Here is a 14075-nt window from a genome sequence, read left to right on the forward strand (position 1 = left end):
GTCAGAAATTTCTCCAAGAAACTTTAAAGCCAAACATAAATTCTACATAATATGGTATGGTATCGGATGCACTAAAGTGTGGTATTGGGTGTACTCTAGTGTTGGTATAAGGTGTGGTGTTGGGTGCACTCTAATGTTGGTATAAGGTGTGGTGTTGGGTGCACTCTAGCGTTGGTATAAGGTGTGGTGTCGATGTACTCTAGTGTAGGTATAAGGCGTGGAGTTGGGTGTACTCTAGTGTTGGAATAAGGTGTGGTGTTGGGTGCACTCTAGTGTTGGTATAACGTGTGGTATTGGGTGTACTCTAGTGGTGGTATAAGGTGTGGTGTCGGGTGTACTCTAGTGTGGTATAAGGTGTGGTATTGGGTGTACTCTAATGTTGGTATAAGGTGTGGTATTGGGTGTACTCTAGTGGTGGTATAAGGTGTGGTATTGGGTTTACTCTAGTGTTGGTATAAGATGTAGTGTTGGGTGCACTCTAGTGTTGGTATAAGGTGTGGTGTTGGGTGCACTCTAGTGTTGGTATAAGGTGTGGTATTGGGTGTACTTTAGTGTTGGTATAAGGTGTGGTGTTGGGTGCACTCTAGTATTGGTATAAGGTGTGGTGTTTGGGTGCACTCTAGTGTTGGTATAAGGTGTGGTTATGGGTGTACTCTAGTGTTGGTATAAGGTGTGGTGTTTGGGTGTACTCTAGTGTTGGTATAAGGTGTGGTATTGGGTGTACTCTAGTGTTGGTATAAGGTGTGGTGTTGGGTGTACTCTAATGTTGGTATAAGGTGTGGTATTGGGTGTACTCTAATGTTGGTATAAGGTGTGGTATTGGGTGTACTCTAGTGGTGGTATAAGGTGTGGTATTGGGTTTACTCTATTGTTGGTATAAGATGTAGTGTTGGGTGCACTCTAGTGTTGGTATAAGGTGTGGTATTTGGTGTACTCTAGTGTTGGTATAAGGTGTGGTATTGGGTGTACTCTAGTGTTGGTATAAGGTGTGGTATTGGGTGCACTCTAGTGTTGGTATAAGGTGTGGTATTGGGTGTACTTTAGTGTTGGTATAAGGTGTGGTATTGGGTGTACTTTAGTGTTGGTATAAGGTGTGGTATTGGGTGTACTTTAGTGTTGGTATAAGGTGTGGTGTTGGGTGTACTCTAGTGTTGGTATAAGGTGTGGTGTTGGGTGTACTCTAGTGTTGGTATAAGGTGTGGTTATGGGTGTACTCTAGTGGTGGTATAAGGTGTGGTGTTGGGTGCACTCTAGTGTTGGTATAAGGTGTGGTGTTGGGTGTACTCTAGTATTGGTATAAGGTGTGGTATTGGGTGTACTCTAGTGTTGGAATAAGGTGTGGTGTTGGGTGCACTCTAGTGTTGGTATAAGGTGTGGTGTTTGGGTGCACTCTAGTGTTGGTATAAGGTGTGGTGTTGGGTGCACTCTAGTGTTGGTATAAGGTGTGGTGTTGGGTGCACTCTAGTGTTGGTATAAGGTGTGGTGTTGGGTGCACTCTAGTGTTGGAATAAGGTGTGGTGTTGGGTGCACTCTAGTGTTGGTATAAGGTGTGGTGTTGGGTGTACTTTAGTGTTGGTATAAGGTGTGGTTATGGGTGCACTCTAGCGGTGGTATAAGGTGTGGTGTTTGGGTGTACTCTAGTGTTGGTATAAGGTGTGGTGTTGGGTGTACTCTAGTGTTGGTATAAGGTGTGGTTATGGGTGTACTCTAGTGTTGGTATAAGGTGTGGTGTTGGGTGTACTATAGTGTTGGTATAAGGTGTGGTTATGGGTGTACTCTAGTGGTGGTATAAGGTGTGGTGTTGGGTGCACTCTAGTGTTGGTATAAGGTGTGGTGTTGGGTGTACTCTAGTATTGGTATAAGGTGTGGTGTTTGGTGCACTCTAGTATTGGTATAAGATGTGGTGTTGGGTGTACTCTAGTGTTGGTATAAGGTGTGGTATTGGGTGCACTCTAGTGTTGGTATAAGGTGTGGTGTTGGGTGTACTCTAGTATTGGTATAAGGTGTGGTATTGGGTGTACTCTAATGTTGGTATAAGGTGTAGTATTGGGTGTACTCTAGTGTTGGTATAAGGTGTGGTGTTTGGGTGTACTCTAGTGTTGGTATAACGTGTGGTGTTGGGTGTACTTTAGTGTTGGTATAAGGTGTGGTGTTGGGTGTACTCTAGTGGTACTATAAGGTGTAGTTATGGGTGTACTCTAGTGTTGGTATAAGGTGTGGTGTTGGGTGCACTCTAGTGTTGGTATAAGGTGTGGTGTTGGGTGTACTTTAGTGTTGGTATAAGGTGTGGTTATGGGTGTACTTTAGTGTTGGTATAAGGTGTGGTGTTGGGTGCACTCAAGTGGTGGTATAAGGTGTGGTGTCGGGTGTACTCTAGCGGTGGTATAAGGTGTGGTATTGGGTGTACTCTAGTGTTGGTATAAGGTGCGGTATTGGGTGTACTCTAGTGTTGGTATAAGGTGTGGTGTTGGGTGCACTCTAGTGTTGGTATAAGGTGTGGTGTTGGGTGCACTCTAGTGTTGGTATAAGGTGTGGTTATGGGTGTACTCTAGTGTTGGTATAAGATGTGGTATTGGGTGTACTTTAGTGTTGGTATAAGGTGTGGTTATGGGTGTACACTAGTGTTGGTATAAGATGTGGTATTGGGTGTACTTTAGTGTTGGTATAAGGTGTAGTTATGGGTGTACACTAGTGTTGGTATAAGATGTGGTATTGGGTGTACTTTAGTGTTGGTATAAGGTGTAGTTATGGGTGTACACTAGTGTTGGTATAAGATGTGGTATTGGGTGTACTCTAGTGTTGGTATAAGATGTGGTATTGGGTGTACTTTAGTGTTGGTATAAGGTGTGGTTATGGGTGTACACTAGTGTTGGTATAAGATGTGGTATTGGGTGTACTTTAGTGTTGGTATAAGGTGTAGTTATGAGTGTACTCTAGTGTTGGTATAAGGTGTGGTGTTGGGTGCACTCTAGTGTTGGTATAAGGTGTGGTGTTGGGTGCACTCTAGTGTTGGTATAAGGTGTGGTTATGGGTGTACTCTAGTGTTGGTATAAGATGTGGTATTGGGTGTACTTTAGTGTTGGTATAAGGTGTAGTTATGGGTGTACTCTAGCGGTGGTATAAGGTGTGGTGTTGGGTGTACTCTAGTGTTGGTATAAGGTGTGGTGTTGGGTGCACTCTAGTGTTGGTATAAGGTGTGGTATTGGTTGTACTCTAGTGTTGGTATAAGGTGTGGTGTTGGGTGTACTCTAATGTTGGTATAAGGTGTGGTGTTGGGTGTACTCTAGTGTTGGTATAAGGTGTAGTGTTGGGTGCACTCTAGTGTTGGTATAAGGTGTGGTTATGGGTGTACTCTAGTGTTGGTATAAGGTGTGGTGTTGGGTGCACTCTAGTGTTGGTATAAGGTGTGGTGTTTGGGTGTACTCTAGTGTTGGTATAAGGTGTGGAGTTGGGTGTACTCTAGTGTTGGTATAAGGTGTGGTGTTGGGTGTACTCTAGTGTTGGTATAAGGTGTGGTATTGGGTGCACTCTATTGTTGGTATAAGGTGTGGTGTTTGGGTGTACTCTAATGTTGGTATAAGGTGTGGTGTTGGGTGTACTCTAGTGTAGGTATAAGGTGTGGTATTGGGTGTACTCTAGTATTGGTATAAGGTGTGGTGTTGGGTGCACTCTAGTGTTGGTATAAGGTGTAGTGTTGGGTGCACTCTAGTGTTGGTATAAGGTGTGGTTATGGGTGTACTCTAGTGTTGGTATAAGGTGTGGTGTTGGGTGTACTCTAGTGTTGGTATAAGGTGTGGTATTGGGTGCACTCTAGTGTTGGTATAAGGTGTGGTGTTTGGGTGTACTCTAATGTTGGTATAAGGTGTGGTGTTGGGTGTACTCTAGTGTAGGTATAAGGTGTGGTATTGGGTGTACTCTAGTATTGGTATAAGGTGTGGTGTTGGGTGCACTCTAGTGTTGGTATAAGGTGTAGTGTTGGGTGTACTCTAGTGTAGGTATAAGGTGTGGTATTGGGTGTACTCTAGTATTGGTATAAGGTGTGGTGTTGGGTGCACTCTAGTGTTGGTATAAGGTGTGGTGTTGGGTGTACTCTAGTGTTGGTATAAGGTGTGGTGTTGGGTGTACTCTAATGTTGGTATAAGGTGTGGTGTTGGGTGTACTCTAGTGTAGGTATAAGGTGTGGTTATGGGTGCACTCTAGTGGTGGTATAAGGTGTGGTGTTGGGTGCACTCTAGTGTTGGAATAAGGTGTGGTGTCGGGTGTACTCTAGTGTGGTATAAGGTGTGGTATTGGGTGTACTCTAGTATTGGTATAAGGTGTGGTGTTGGGTGCACTCTAGTGTGGTATAAGGTGTGGTATTGGGTGTACTCTAGTATTGGTATAAGATGTGGTATTGGGTGTACTCTAGTATTGGTATAAGGTGTGGTGTTGGGTGCACTCTAGTGTTGGTATAACGTGTGGTATTGGGTGTACTCTAGTGGTGGTATAAGGTGTGGTGTCGGGTGTACTCTAGTGTGGTATAAGGTGTGGTATTGGGTGTACTCTACTGTTGGTATAAGGTGTGGTGTTGGGTGTACTCTAGTGTTCTTATAAGGTGTGGTATTGGGTGTACTCTAGTGTTGGCATAAGGTGTGGTGTTGGGTGCACTCTAGTGTGGTATAAGGTGTGGTGTTGGGTGCACTCTAGTGTGGTATAAGGTGTGGTATTGGGTGTACTTTAGTGTTGGTATAAGGTGTGGTGTTGGGTGTACTTTAGTGTTGGTATAAGGTGTGGTTATGGGTGTACTCTAGTGTTGGTATAAGGTGTGGTATTGGGTGTACTCTAGTGTTGGTATAAGGTGTGGTGTTTGGGTGTACTCTAGTGTTGGAATAAGGTGTGGTTATGGGTGTACTCTAGTGGTGGTATAAGGTGTGGTGTTGGGTGTACTCTAATGTTGGTATAAGGTGTGGTATTGGGTGTACTCTAGCGGTGGTATAAGGTGTGGTATTGGGTGTACTCTAGTGTTGGTATAAGGTGTGGTATTGGGTGTACTCTAATGTTGGTATAAGGTGTGGTATTGGGTGTACTCTAGCGGTGGTATAAGGTGTGGTATTGGGTGTACTCTAGTGTTGGAATAAGGTGTGGTATTGGGTGTACTCTAATGTTGGTATAAGGTGTGGTATTGGGTGTACTCTAGTGTTGGTATAAGGTGTGGTATTGGGTGTACTCTAGTGTTGGTATAAGGTGTGGTATTGGGTGTACTCTAGCGGTGGTATAAGGTGTGGTATTGGGTGTACTCTAGTGTTGGTATAAGGTGTGGTTATGGGTGTAATCTAATGTTGGTATAAGGTGTGGTATTGGGTGTACTCTAGTGGTAGTATAGGGTGTGGTATTGGGTGTACTCTAGTGTTGGTATAAGGTGTGGTATTTGGTGTACTCTAGCGGTGGTATAAGGTGTGGTATTGGGTGCACTCTAGTGTTGGTATAAGGTGTGGTGTTTGGGTGTACTCTAGTGTTGGTATAAGGTGTGGTGTTTGGGTGTACTCTAGTGTTGGTATAAGGTGTGGTGTTGGGTGCACTCTAGTGTTGGTATAAGGTGTGGTGTTGGGTGCACTCTAGTGTTGGTATAAGGTGTGGTGTTTGGGTGTACTCTAGCGTTGGTATAAGGTGTTGTGTTGGGTGCACTCTAGTGTTGGTATAAGGTGTGGTGTTGGGTGCACTCTAGTGTTGGTATAAGGTGTGGTGTTGGGTGTACTCTAGTGTTGGAATAAGGTGTGGTGTTGGGTGTACTCTAGTGTGGTATAAGGTGTGGTATTGGGTGCACTCTAGTGTTGGTATAAGGTGTGGTATTGGGTGTACTCTAGCGGTGGTATAAGGTGTGGTATTGGGTGTACTCTAGTGTTGGTATAAGGTGTGGTATTGGGTGTACTCTAGCGGTGGTATAAGGTGTGGTATTGGGTGTACTCTAGTGGTGGTATAAGGTGTGGTGTTGGGTGCACTCTAGTGTTGGTATAAGGTGTGGTGTTTGGGTGTACTTTAGTGTTGGTATAAGGTGTGGTGTTGGGTGTACACTAGTGTTGGTATAAGGTGTGGTGTTGGGTGCACTCTAGTGTTGGTATAAGGTGTGGTGTTGGGTGCACTCTAGTGTTGGTATAAGGTGTGGTATTGGGTGTACTCTAGTGTTGGTATAAGGTGTGGTATTGGGTGTACTCTAGCGGTGGTATAAGGTGTGGTATTGGGTGTACTCTAGTGGTGGTATAAGGTGTGGTGTTGGGTGCACTCTAGTGTTGGTATAAGGTGTGGTGTTTGGGTGTACTCTAGTGTTGGTATAAGGTGTGGTATTGGGTGTACACTAGTGTTGGTATAAGGTGTGGTGTTGGGTGCACTCTAGTGTTGGTATAAGGTGTGGTGTTGGGTGCACTCTAGTGTTGGTATAAGGTGTGGTGTTGGGTGTACTCTAGTGTTGGAATAAGGTGTGGTGTTGGGTGCACTCTAGTGTTGGTATAAGGTGTGGTGTTGGGTGTACTCTAGTGTTGGTATAAGGTGTGGTATTGGGTGTACTCCAGTGTAGGTATAAGGTGTGGTGTTGGGTGTACTCTAGTGTTGGCATAAGGTGTGGTGTCGGGTGTACTCTAGTGTGGTATAAGGTGTGGTATTGGGTGTACTCTAATGTTGGTATAAGGTGTGGTATTGGGTGTACTCTAGTGGTGGTATAAGGTGTGGTATTGGGTTTACTCTAGTGTTGGTATAAGATGTAGTGTTGGGTGCACTCTAGTGTTGGTATAAGGTGTGGTGTTGGGTGCACTCTAGTGTTGGTATAAGGTGTGGTATTGGGTGTACTTTAGTGTTGGTATAAGGTGTGGTGTTGGGTGCACTCTAGTATTGGTATAAGGTGTGGTGTTTGGGTGCACTCTAGTGTTGGTATAAGGTGTGGTTATGGGTGTACTCTAGTGTTGGTATAAGGTGTGGTGTTTGGGTGTACTCTAGTGTTGGTATAAGGTGTGGTATTGGGTGTACTCTAGTGTTGGTATAAGGTGTGGTGTTGGGTGTACTCTAATGTTGGTATAAGGTGTGGTATTGGGTGTACTCTAATGTTGGTATAAGGTGTGGTATTGGGTGTACTCTAGTGGTGGTATAAGGTGTGGTATTGGGTTTACTCTATTGTTGGTATAAGATGTAGTGTTGGGTGCACTCTAGTGTTGGTATAAGGTGTGGTATTTGGTGTACTCTAGTGTTGGTATAAGGTGTGGTATTGGGTGTACTCTAGTGTTGGTATAAGGTGTGGTATTGGGTGCACTCTAGTGTTGGTATAAGGTGTGGTATTGGGTGTACTTTAGTGTTGGTATAAGGTGTGGTATTGGGTGTACTTTAGTGTTGGTATAAGGTGTGGTATTGGGTGTACTTTAGTGTTGGTATAAGGTGTGGTGTTGGGTGTACTCTAGTGTTGGTATAAGGTGTGGTGTTGGGTGTACTCTAGTGTTGGTATAAGGTGTGGTTATGGGTGTACTCTAGTGGTGGTATAAGGTGTGGTGTTGGGTGCACTCTAGTGTTGGTATAAGGTGTGGTGTTGGGTGTACTCTAGTATTGGTATAAGGTGTGGTATTGGGTGTACTCTAGTGTTGGAATAAGGTGTGGTGTTGGGTGCACTCTAGTGTTGGTATAAGGTGTGGTGTTTGGGTGCACTCTAGTGTTGGTATAAGGTGTGGTGTTGGGTGCACTCTAGTGTTGGTATAAGGTGTGGTGTTGGGTGCACTCTAGTGTTGGTATAAGGTGTGGTGTTGGGTGCACTCTAGTGTTGGAATAAGGTGTGGTGTTGGGTGCACTCTAGTGTTGGTATAAGGTGTGGTGTTGGGTGTACTTTAGTGTTGGTATAAGGTGTGGTTATGGGTGCACTCTAGCGGTGGTATAAGGTGTGGTGTTTGGGTGTACTCTAGTGTTGGTATAAGGTGTGGTGTTGGGTGTACTCTAGTGTTGGTATAAGGTGTGGTTATGGGTGTACTCTAGTGTTGGTATAAGGTGTGGTGTTGGGTGTACTATAGTGTTGGTATAAGGTGTGGTTATGGGTGTACTCTAGTGGTGGTATAAGGTGTGGTGTTGGGTGCACTCTAGTGTTGGTATAAGGTGTGGTGTTGGGTGTACTCTAGTATTGGTATAAGGTGTGGTGTTTGGTGCACTCTAGTATTGGTATAAGATGTGGTGTTGGGTGTACTCTAGTGTTGGTATAAGGTGTGGTATTGGGTGCACTCTAGTGTTGGTATAAGGTGTGGTGTTGGGTGTACTCTAGTATTGGTATAAGGTGTGGTATTGGGTGTACTCTAATGTTGGTATAACGTGTGGTGTTGGGTGTACTTTAGTGTTGGTATAAGGTGTGGTGTTGGGTGTACTCTAGTGGTACTATAAGGTGTAGTTATGGGTGTACTCTAGTGTTGGTATAAGGTGTGGTGTTGGGTGCACTCTAGTGTTGGTATAAGGTGTGGTGTTGGGTGTACTTTAGTGTTGGTATAAGGTGTGGTTATGGGTGTACTTTAGTGTTGGTATAAGGTGTGGTGTTGGGTGCACTCAAGTGGTGGTATAAGGTGTGGTGTCGGGTGTACTCTAGCGGTGGTATAAGGTGTGGTATTGGGTGTACTCTAGTGTTGGTATAAGGTGCGGTATTGGGTGTACTCTAGTGTTGGTATAAGGTGTGGTGTTGGGTGCACTCTAGTGTTGGTATAAGGTGTGGTGTTGGGTGCACTCTAGTGTTGGTATAAGGTGTGGTTATGGGTGTACTCTAGTGTTGGTATAAGATGTGGTATTGGGTGTACTTTAGTGTTGGTATAAGGTGTGGTTATGGGTGTACACTAGTGTTGGTATAAGATGTGGTATTGGGTGTACTTTAGTGTTGGTATAAGGTGTAGTTATGGGTGTACTCTAGTGTTGGTATAAGGTGTGGTGTTGGGTGCACTCTAGTGTTGGTATAAGGTGTGGTGTTGGGTGCACTCTAGTGTTGGTATAAGGTGTGGTTATGGGTGTACTCTAGTGTTGGTATAAGATGTGGTATTGGGTGTACTTTAGTGTTGGTATAAGGTGTAGTTATGGGTGTACTCTAGCGGTGGTATAAGGTGTGGTGTTGGGTGTACTCTAGTGTTGGTATAAGGTGCGGTATTGGGTGTACTCTAGTGTTGGTATAAGGTGTGGTGTTGGGTGCACTCTAGTGTTGGTATAAGGTGTGGTGTTGGGTGCACTCTAGTGTTGGTATAAGGTGTGGTGTTGGGTGCACTCTAGTGTTGGTATAAGGTGTGGTATTGGTTGTACTCTAGTGTTGGTATAAGGTGTGGTGTTGGGTGTACTCTAATGTTGGTATAAGGTGTGGTGTTGGGTGTACTCTAGTGTTGGTATAAGGTGTAGTGTTGGGTGCACTCTAGTGTTGGTATAAGGTGTGGTTATGGGTGTACTCTAGTGTTGGTATAAGGTGTGGTGTTGGGTGCACTCTAGTGTTGGTATAAGGTGTGGTGTTTGGGTGTACTCTAGTGTTGGTATAAGGTGTGGAGTTGGGTGTACTCTAGTGTTGGTATAAGGTGTGGTGTTGGGTGTACTCTAGTGTTGGTATAAGGTGTGGTATTGGGTGCACTCTATTGTTGGTATAAGGTGTGGTGTTTGGGTGTACTCTAATGTTGGTATAAGGTGTGGTGTTGGGTGTACTCTAGTGTAGGTATAAGGTGTGGTATTGGGTGTACTCTAGTATTGGTATAAGGTGTGGTGTTGGGTGCACTCTAGTGTTGGTATAAGGTGTAGTGTTGGGTGCACTCTAGTGTTGGTATAAGGTGTGGTTATGGGTGTACTCTAGTGTTGGTATAAGGTGTGGTGTTGGGTGTACTCTAGTGTTGGTATAAGGTGTGGTATTGGGTGCACTCTAGTGTTGGTATAAGGTGTGGTGTTTGGGTGTACTCTAATGTTGGTATAAGGTGTGGTGTTGGGTGTACTCTAGTGTAGGTATAAGGTGTGGTATTGGGTGTACTCTAGTATTGGTATAAGGTGTGGTGTTGGGTGCACTCTAGTGTTGGTATAAGGTGTAGTGTTGGGTGTACTCTAGTGTAGGTATAAGGTGTGGTATTGGGTGTACTCTAGTATTGGTATAAGGTGTGGTGTTGGGTGCACTCTAGTGTTGGTATAAGGTGTGGTGTTGGGTGTACTCTAGTGTTGGTATAAGGTGTGGTGTTGGGTGTACTCTAATGTTGGTATAAGGTGTGGTGTTGGGTGTACTCTAGTGTAGGTATAAGGTGTGGTTATGGGTGCACTCTAGTGGTGGTATAAGGTGTGGTGTTGGGTGCACTCTAGTGTTGGAATAAGGTGTGGTGTCGGGTGTACTCTAGTGTGGTATAAGGTGTGGTATTGGGTGTACTCTAGTATTGGTATAAGGTGTGGTGTTGGGTGCACTCTAGTGTGGTATAAGGTGTGGTATTGGGTGTACTCTAGTATTGGTATAAGATGTGGTATTGGGTGTACTCTAGTATTGGTATAAGGTGTGGTGTTGGGTGCACTCTAGTGTTGGTATAACGTGTGGTATTGGGTGTACTCTAGTGGTGGTATAAGGTGTGGTGTCGGGTGTACTCTAGTGTGGTATAAGGTGTGGTATTGGGTGTACTCTACTGTTGGTATAAGGTGTGGTGTTGGGTGTACTCTAGTGTTCTTATAAGGTGTGGTATTGGGTGTACTCTAGTGTTGGCATAAGGTGTGGTGTTGGGTGCACTCTAGTGTGGTATAAGGTGTGGTGTTGGGTGCACTCTAGTGTGGTATAAGGTGTGGTATTGGGTGTACTTTAGTGTTGGTATAAGGTGTGGTGTTGGGTGTACTTTAGTGTTGGTATAAGGTGTGGTTATGGGTGTACTCTAGTGTTGGTATAAGGTGTGGTATTGGGTGTACTCTAGTGTTGGTATAAGGTGTGGTGTTTGGGTGTACTCTAGTGTTGGAATAAGGTGTGGTTATGGGTGTACTCTAGTGGTGGTATAAGGTGTGGTGTTGGGTGTACTCTAATGTTGGTATAAGGTGTGGTATTGGGTGTACTCTAGCGGTGGTATAAGGTGTGGTATTGGGTGTACTCTAGTGTTGGTATAAGGTGTGGTATTGGGTGTACTCTAATGTTGGTATAAGGTGTGGTATTGGGTGTACTCTAGCGGTGGTATAAGGTGTGGTATTGGGTGTACTCTAGTGTTGGAATAAGGTGTGGTATTGGGTGTACTCTAATGTTGGTATAAGGTGTGGTATTGGGTGTACTCTAGTGTTGGTATAAGGTGTGGTATTGGGTGTACTCTAGTGTTGGTATAAGGTGTGGTATTGGGTGTACTCTAGCGGTGGTATAAGGTGTGGTATTGGGTGTACTCTAGTGTTGGTATAAGGTGTGGTTATGGGTGTAATCTAATGTTGGTATAAGGTGTGGTATTGGGTGTACTCTAGTGGTAGTATAGGGTGTGGTATTGGGTGTACTCTAGTGTTGGTATAAGGTGTGGTATTTGGTGTACTCTAGCGGTGGTATAAGGTGTGGTATTGGGTGCACTCTAGTGTTGGTATAAGGTGTGGTGTTTGGGTGTACTCTAGTGTTGGTATAAGGTGTGGTGTTTGGGTGTACTCTAGTGTTGGTATAAGGTGTGGTGTTGGGTGCACTCTAGTGTTGGTATAAGGTGTGGTGTTGGGTGCACTCTAGTGTTGGTATAAGGTGTGGTGTTTGGGTGTACTCTAGCGTTGGTATAAGGTGTTGTGTTGGGTGCACTCTAGTGTTGGTATAAGGTGTGGTGTTGGGTGCACTCTAGTGTTGGTATAAGGTGTGGTGTTGGGTGTACTCTAGTGTTGGAATAAGGTGTGGTGTTGGGTGTACTCTAGTGTGGTATAAGGTGTGGTATTGGGTGCACTCTAGTGTTGGTATAAGGTGTGGTATTGGGTGTACTCTAGCGGTGGTATAAGGTGTGGTATTGGGTGTACTCTAGTGTTGGTATAAGGTGTGGTATTGGGTGTACTCTAGCGGTGGTATAAGGTGTGGTATTGGGTGTACTCTAGTGGTGGTATAAGGTGTGGTGTTGGGTGCACTCTAGTGTTGGTATAAGGTGTGGTGTTTGGGTGTACTTTAGTGTTGGTATAAGGTGTGGTGTTGGGTGTACACTAGTGTTGGTATAAGGTGTGGTGTTGGGTGCACTCTAGTGTTGGTATAAGGTGTGGTGTTGGGTGCACTCTAGTGTTGGTATAAGGTGTGGTATTGGGTGTACTCTAGTGTTGGTATAAGGTGTGGTATTGGGTGTACTCTAGCGGTGGTATAAGGTGTGGTATTGGGTGTACTCTAGTGGTGGTATAAGGTGTGGTGTTGGGTGCACTCTAGTGTTGGTATAAGGTGTGGTGTTTGGGTGTACTCTAGTGTTGGTATAAGGTGTGGTATTGGGTGTACACTAGTGTTGGTATAAGGTGTGGTGTTGGGTGCACTCTAGTGTTGGTATAAGGTGTGGTGTTGGGTGCACTCTAGTGTTGGTATAAGGTGTGGTGTTGGGTGTACTCTAGTGTTGGAATAAGGTGTGGTGTTGGGTGCACTCTAGTGTTGGTATAAGGTGTGGTGTTGGGTGTACTCTAGTGTTGGTATAAGGTGTGGTATTGGGTGTACTCCAGTGTAGGTATAAGGTGTGGTGTTGGGTGTACTCTAGTGTTGGCATAAGGTGTGGTGTTGGGTGCACTCTAGTGTTGGAATAAGGTGTGGTGTTGGGTGTACTCTAGTGTTGGTATAAGATGTGGTGTTGGGTGTACTCTAGTGTTGGTATAAGGTGTGGTGTTGGGTGTACTCTAGTGTTGGCATAAGGTGTGGTGTTGGGTGCACTCTAGTGTTGGAATAAGGTGTGGTGTTGGGTGTACTCTAGTGTTGGTATAAGGTGTGGAGTTGGGTGTACTCTAGTGGTGGTATAAGGTGTGGTTATGGGTGTGCTCTAGTATTGGTATAAGGTGTGGTGTTTGGGTGCACTCTAGTGTTGGTATAAGGTGTGGTATTGGGTGTACTCTAGTGGTAGTATAGGGTGTGGTATTGGGTGTACTCTAGTGTTGGTATAAGGTGTGGTATTGGGTGTACTCTAGTGTTGGAATAAGGTGTGGTGTTGGGTGTACTCTAGTGTGGTATAAGGTGTGGTATTGGGTGCACTCTAGTGTTGGTATAAGGTGTGGTATTGGGTGTACTCTAGCGGTGGTATAAGGTGTGGTATTGGGTGTACTCTAGTGTTGGTATAAGGTGTGGTATTGGGTGTACTCTAGCGGTGGTATAAGGTGTGGTATTGGGTGTACTCTAGTGGTGGTATAAGGTGTGGTATTGGGTTTACTCTAGTATTGGTATAAGATGTAGTGTTGGGTGCACTCTAGTGTTGGTATAAGGTGTGGTATTGGGTGTACTCTAATGTTGGTATAAGGTGTGGTATTGGGTGTACTCTAGTGTTGGTATAAGGTGTGGTATTGGGTGTACTTTAGTGTTGGTATAAGGTGTGGTGTTTGGTGCACTCTAGTATTGGTATAAGATGTGGTGTTGGGTGTACTCTAATGTTGGTATAAGGTGTGGTATTGGGTGTACTCTAGTGTTGGTATAAGGTGTGGTATTGGGTGTACTTTAGTGTTGGTATAAGGTGTGGTTATGGGTGTACACTAGTGTTGGTATAAAGTGTGGTGTTGGGTGCACTCTAGTGTTGGTATAAGGTGTGGTGTTGGGTGTACTCTAGTGTTGGAATAAGGTGTGGTGTTGGGTGTACTCTAGTGTTGGTATAAGGTGTGGTATTGGGTGTACTCCAGTGTAGGTATAAGGTGTGGTGTTGGGTGTACTCTAGTGTTGGTATAAGGTGTGGTGTTGGGTGCACTCTAGTGTTGGTATAAGGTGTGGTGTTGGGTGTACTCTAGTGGTGGTATAAGGTGTGGTGTTGGGTGCACTCTAGTGTTGGTATAAGGTGTGGTGTTGGGTGTACTCTAGTGTTGGTATAAGGTGTGGTGTTGGGTGTACTCTAGTGTTGGTATAAGGTGTGGTGTTGGGTGCACTCTAGTGTTGGTATAAAGTGTGGTGTTGGGTGCACTCTAGTGTTGGTATAAGGTGTGGAGTTGGGTGTACTCTA

General features: G+C 44.7%; 1 protein-coding gene across 3 annotated transcripts in view; it reads right to left on the reverse strand.

The window, feature by feature from the left end:
* Positions 1–14075, reverse strand: part of LOC5519845 (ATP-dependent RNA helicase SUPV3L1, mitochondrial) — a 39839-nt gene that overhangs the window by 19454 nt on the left and 6310 nt on the right. The window lies entirely within an intron of this gene.

This window comes from Nematostella vectensis, chromosome 6 (genome assembly GCF_932526225.1).
Source record: "Nematostella vectensis chromosome 6, jaNemVect1.1, whole genome shotgun sequence".
NCBI classification, from domain to species: domain Eukaryota; kingdom Metazoa; phylum Cnidaria; class Anthozoa; order Actiniaria; family Edwardsiidae; genus Nematostella; species Nematostella vectensis.